This window comes from Dendrobates tinctorius, unplaced genomic scaffold, assembly GCF_039654945.1.
Source record: "Dendrobates tinctorius isolate UK_male_01 unplaced genomic scaffold, ASM3965494v1 ptg000214l, whole genome shotgun sequence".
NCBI classification, from domain to species: Eukaryota; Metazoa; Chordata; class Amphibia; order Anura; family Dendrobatidae; genus Dendrobates; species Dendrobates tinctorius.
The window spans coordinates 3,583,967-3,589,966 of NW_027361881.1; positions in this window are offsets into that span (position 1 = coordinate 3,583,967).

The window sequence follows — 6,000 nt, forward strand, 5'->3', positions numbered from 1 at the left end:
CAGAATTTTTCCAGACATTAGTAAAAATGTCTCAGTCAGCTGATTCCTTGTGTTTGGAAATAAAATCTCACATGACGTTCCTGGGACAGAATGACAAGCTAGTAGCTCCACAAATATATGGTTATATAAAAAGAAGGGGGGACGCCATCTTGATCAGGTTACGAATGACATAATATTATAGGTAGATGGTTGACCCAGCTTAGGGGAAGGAATTTTTTTCCCTATGGAGAAAATTGGCTTCTACTCTGTGGGTTTTTTGCCTTCCCCAGGATCAACAATGCAGAACAGCTGCACTAAAAATAGGCTGAACTAGATGGACATAAGGTCTTCCTTCAGCCTTCAAAACTATGTTACTATGTTATCATGAGAACGGTGCTTATCACTGTGAACAAACCATTCAGCAGGATTAGACTGTGCCGCTGCTCGTGTGTGCCGGGATGGCGAATAATATGGCAATTCTGGGAGCTGATAAAGCTAGAACACTACGTCACTCAGGCCAGACAGCGGTGTACAACACTGGTATATGCCCGGAGTCTACACCCAACAGATGCCGCTCATGGGTGCAGCCCTATAGTTTCCAGTCGGGATCCCAGTGGTGTCAGTAGTACAATCTTTTGGCTGCCAAACACGGGTCTATGGATGTGTTCAGCATTCAGGCTGTGATTTCTCGGCTCATACGATGAACGTGCAGTGCACTGCATAGCGCTTTCCAGTTTATGATGAGAAATGACGTGGTGGGGACCGGAAGTGAAGTGGCAGTGAACAGAAATGAAGTGGCAGTGACCAGAAGTGAAGTGGCAGTGACCAGAAGTGAAGTGGCGGTAACCAGAAGTGAAGTGGCTGTGAACAGAAGTGAAGTGACGGTTACCAGAAATGAAGTAGCGGTGGCCAGAAATGAAGTGGCGATGACCAGAAGTTAAGTGGCAGTTACCAGTAATGAAGTGGCGGTGACCAGAAGTGAAGTGGCAGTTACCAGAAATGAAGTAGCGGTGACCAGAAGTGAAGTGGCGGTAATCAGAAATGAAGTGGCGGTGACCAGAAGTGAAGCGGCGGAGACCAGAAGTGAAGTGGTGGTAACCAGAAATGAAGTGGCGGTGACCAGAAGTGAAGTGGCGGTTACCAGTAGTGAAGTGTTGGTGACCAGATGTGAAGTGGCGGTCACCAGTAGTGAAGTGGCGGTCAGTAGTGAAGTGAAGTGGCGGTCAGTAGTGAAGTGGCGGTGACCAGAAGTGAAGTGGCGGTCGGCAGTAGTGAAGTGACAGTGACCAGGAGTGAAGTGGTGGGGACTGGAAGCGAAGTGCCGGTTACCAGAAGTGAAGTGGCGGTTAACAGAAGTGAAGTGGTGGAAACCAGAAGTGAAAATTGAAGTGGCGGTGACCAAAATTGAAGTGGCTAAAAGTCATTTTCTGATCTACAAGGAGTAATGCTATATGATTTTCTGTAAATCCACGTCATTTGCACACTGTTATAGTGACCATGATTGCCTATGCTGGACTCCGCGCTGAGTACTCGTCACTGGAAGGGTGCTTATTTGGTATTTTGCTAACCCCAAAATTCATCTCTATTGTGTGTTCTGTAGGCGGCTGCAATGTACAGTATGTAGGACATTATTAGACATGTCTACCCAGAGTGAGTTACACCATATACTGACATACAGAAAAGACGAAATCTTGGATGAACCCTAGAAAAATGACATTTTATCTTTCACTATTAACTCAAAGAAAATTGCATGACAATTCTGCGACGAATGTCAATCATCTTGAAATATGCAGAAATACTTTGTCATCACTTTTGTAAGGTATAATGGATCTTAAAGTGGTTCTGTATCCAGATTTCACAATACAAGTTATTAGTAAATAGATAATATTAATAATAAATTTTATTTCTATAGCGCTGACATATTCCGCAGCACTTTACATTTCAGAGGGGACTTGTACAGACAATATACATTACAGCATAACAATAATCACATAGATCATAACAAATACTTGTAGATTGTGAGCCTTCGCGGGCAGGGTCCTCTCTCCTCCTGTACCAGTTATGACTTGTATTGTTCAACATAATTGTACTTGTTTTTATGTATACCCCTCCCTACATGTAAAGCGCCATGGAATAAATGGCGCTATAACAATAAATAATAATAATAATAATACCAAGAGGAATGAGGGCCCTGCTCGCAAGCTTACAGTCTATGAGGAAAAAAGGGGAGACATGAATGGTGGGTGGTAACAATTGCCCTGATTGTATGGACCAGCCATAATGTTAAGTGTGTAACAGTACAAACACAGAGGGCTAATGGATGCATAAAGTATGTGGGAGCATGATGCGGGGAGCCTGGTTATGGTAAAACTTTTGGCTGTGCCACACAGGGATAGATTAGGTTAATATGTTGAGGCGATAGGCCAGTCTGAATAAATGCGTTTTCAGGGCACACTTAAAATTGTGGGGATTGGGGACTAATCGTATTGACCTGGGAAGTGCATTCCAAAGAATTGGCGCAGCACGTGTATAGTCTAGAAGACGGGAGTGGGAGGTTCTGATTATTGAGGATGCTAACCTCAGGTCATCAGCAGAACGGAGGGCGCGAGAAGGATGGTATACTGAAACAAGGGAGGAGATGTAGGGTGGTGCTGAGCCATGGAGGGCTTTGTGGGTGAGGGTAATAAGTTTGTACTGGATTCTGGAGTGGATGGGTAGCCAGTGTAATGACTGGCACAAGGTAGAGGCATCGGTGTAACGATTGGCGAGGAATATGATCCTGGCAGCTGCATTCAAGACAGATTGGAGAGGGGAGAGTTTGGTAAGAGGGAGACCTATTAGAAGGGAGTTACAATAGTCGAGACGAGAATGAATAAGAGAAACAGTAAGAGTTTTTGCAGAGTCAAAAGTAAGAAAAGGTCGAATTCTAGAAATGTTTTTGAGGTGCAGATAACAAGAGCGAGCCAGTGATCGGATGTGGGGGACAAAGGAAAGCTCAGAGTCAAGTATGACCCCAAGACAGCGGGCATGTTGCTGGGGAGTAATAGTGGAACCACACACAGAAATGGCAATGTCGGGTATAGGTACATTAGTAGCAGGAGGAAACACAAGGAGTTCAGTCTTTGACAGGTTCAGTTTCAGATATAGTGAGGACATGATGTTAGACACAGCGTTTAGACAATTGCCGGTGTTTTCTAGAAAGGCTGACGTGATGTCAGGAGAAGAAGCGTATAATTGGGTGTAGTCAGCATAGAGATGGTACTGGAACCAAATCTACTGATTATTTGACCAATAGGGGCAGTATACAAAGAGAAGAGGAGGGGGCCTAGGACTGATCCTTGAGGAACCCCAACAGTAAGGGGAAGATGAGAGGAGGAGGAGCCAGCAAAAGATACAGTAAAGGAGCGGTCAGAGAGATAGGAGGAGAACCAGGAGAGAACGGTGTCCTTGAGGCCAATGGAACGGAGCATAGTGAGGAGGAGCTGATGATCCACAGTGTCGAATGCTGCAGAGAGATCCAAGAGAATTAGCATGGAGTAATGACCATTTGATTTAGCTGTTAGTCGATCATTAGAGACTTTAGTGAGGGCAGTTTCAGTAGAATGTAAAGAGCGGAAACCGGATTGGAGAGGGTCAAGAAGAGAGTTTTCTGAGAGATAGCGGATAAGACGGGAGTGGACCAGGCGTTCCAGGAGTTTAGAGATGAAGGGAAGATTAGAAACAGGTCTATAGTTAGCGGCACAGTTTTGGTCGAGGGATGTTTTTTTAAGTAGTGGATGTATGATGGCATGCTTAAATGAGGAGGGAAAGATACCAGAAGAGAGAGAGAGGTTAATAGATATCGTAGACCTGATGGCGCTGGAATATTTACTTTGAAAATCCGAGTCAGAATAGCTGTATAATCCTGATGTGCATTTTTGGAGTCTGACCTGACTATGAATACATTAGACTCATGAACAATCTCTGCCCACCGAGCCTGACTGACAGCTGCATCGTCTACACACACACAGACAGGGATACAGTCACTCAAATAGCAGAGCTCCTGGAAGCAGCTTTATCAGCCAGTGACTATGTAAAGAGAACATTACAAAAACCTGGAATGTAAAATTATACCTCTTGCAGAATGACAGAAACTATCTGTAAAGGCCCCGTTACACATAACGATGTCCCATCGATCCCACCAACGATCCGACATGATGGGATCGCTGGGACATCGTTAGGCTGATCGCTGGTGACCTGTCACAAGACAGCCCCTCCAGCGATCAGGACCAGCGATGCTGGATGCTGGTTTCTAATGTAAACATCGGGTATCCAGGAGCCGCGACTCCTGGATACCCGCTGTTTACCTTGGAAACCAGCGTTGCTGATCTCTCGCTGCCACATGCAGCGATGCGTGCTGGCCAGTGGGAGACCAGCGATCGAAAAATGGCCCAGGCCGATCGAGCACGATCAGCGATAACCGGCAGGGGGGGCCGGTCGCTGATCCCCGTCACACACGGCGTCACAAAATCAGCAATCTCGCTAGCGAGATCGCTGTGTGTGATGGGGCCTTAAAAGTAGCAGCTAAAATCCTACCCATCAGACGCGCCTCTACACTGATGAGAGTGCACCCATCTGTAGGTGACTTTCTAGGTTGCCATTTCTTCCTGGCCGTATTGCAAGGCTCTCCTAGGTGGCCCCTGCAAGGTTCCATTATTCTCTGACAGCTAATTTGCATATCTTTCTCCCATGGTGCACTGCCTGTAAGACGGTATACTAAAGCTGGTCTGTTTTAGGAGAATTAGTACTTTCCCCACCAAACACCAGAAGGAACATAAAGTAAGTAATTATATACGGAGAACGCCTTCTATGTTCATCTAAGAATAAGAAAATAAAGAACAGGGAAACTTGATGGAAGCCAGACGAAATTCAATACTGGATCTATGTGACGAATGTAATGTGCTATCTTCTGTTCATCATGGGTCTTTATGCTTAATGATGTCCTTTCATGTTACTGACGCTTTATGCCATCAATATGACGGACTGAAGTCTTTTAATCACAGAATTAAGGGAGGGGCAGACCCCATTTTTTTAGCTTCTTGACATTATGTGGAATTTGAAAAATGTGAATAAAAGGCGTTTGTTCTGTTTATTCACTCTTTTTATAGTTTAGAAGAGTAAAGGTCCCGGAGATGGTAATTCCATTGTCTGTAATTTAATTATTACATAAATCATGTCTCAGATGAGAAATATTAAACCTAACGTCTTTGTTTTTTAAAGAGGGGGGAACAAACCTCCCCAGCCGCCGATGAAAAATCAGACACAATCTACGTCCAACTAAGGGAACCTTAGACCTGAATATTTTTCTCTTTGATGGAAAGACTCCTCTGGGTTTTGAGCTATGGGTGAATGTCAAGGTTATCAACCATGGCTTTCTAGTAAACTGGGAGCTGGTAAATAGCTGGTGCTTGTGTGTCCCCACATGTGTGTTGTGAGAGCAGCTGCAGCCCACATACACAGCGTCAACAGCATTATCTGCACAAAGACAGAAATACTGAAAATCTGACAATACTCACATCCTGGGCCTCAGACAGTCTCTGTATGACCCAGCCTAGCAGGATCACCGCAGGTGGCCAGGTTATACAGGGACAGGCAGGAGGGGAAGTATACTGTATATATTCTTTTTATATCTTACCGGTGGTTTTCCATAGGAAAATCATCAGCAAAATAAGCACAATGTTCATCACCAATTGGGGGACGCGGAGGCTGGCTTAGCTATTGCCAGCCCCTTTTATCTTGTGGCTGACACAGAGAGGTGGAAGACGCTCTCGGACTGTGTCAGAACAATGTGGAGCTTCCTAAACTGTGAGGGGCAGTCTGAAATCAGGCCGTCTCTGTACATTTCATACTTTAGTAAGTGTTATGAATTTCCAACCCTATTAATTTGGTTCGTATGCCGAGCTGCTGGTGAGACAAGACTGCTGCTGTTTTCTGCAGGACCCGGTAAGAAACCACCAACCGTTAATAAAATAGAGGTCATTC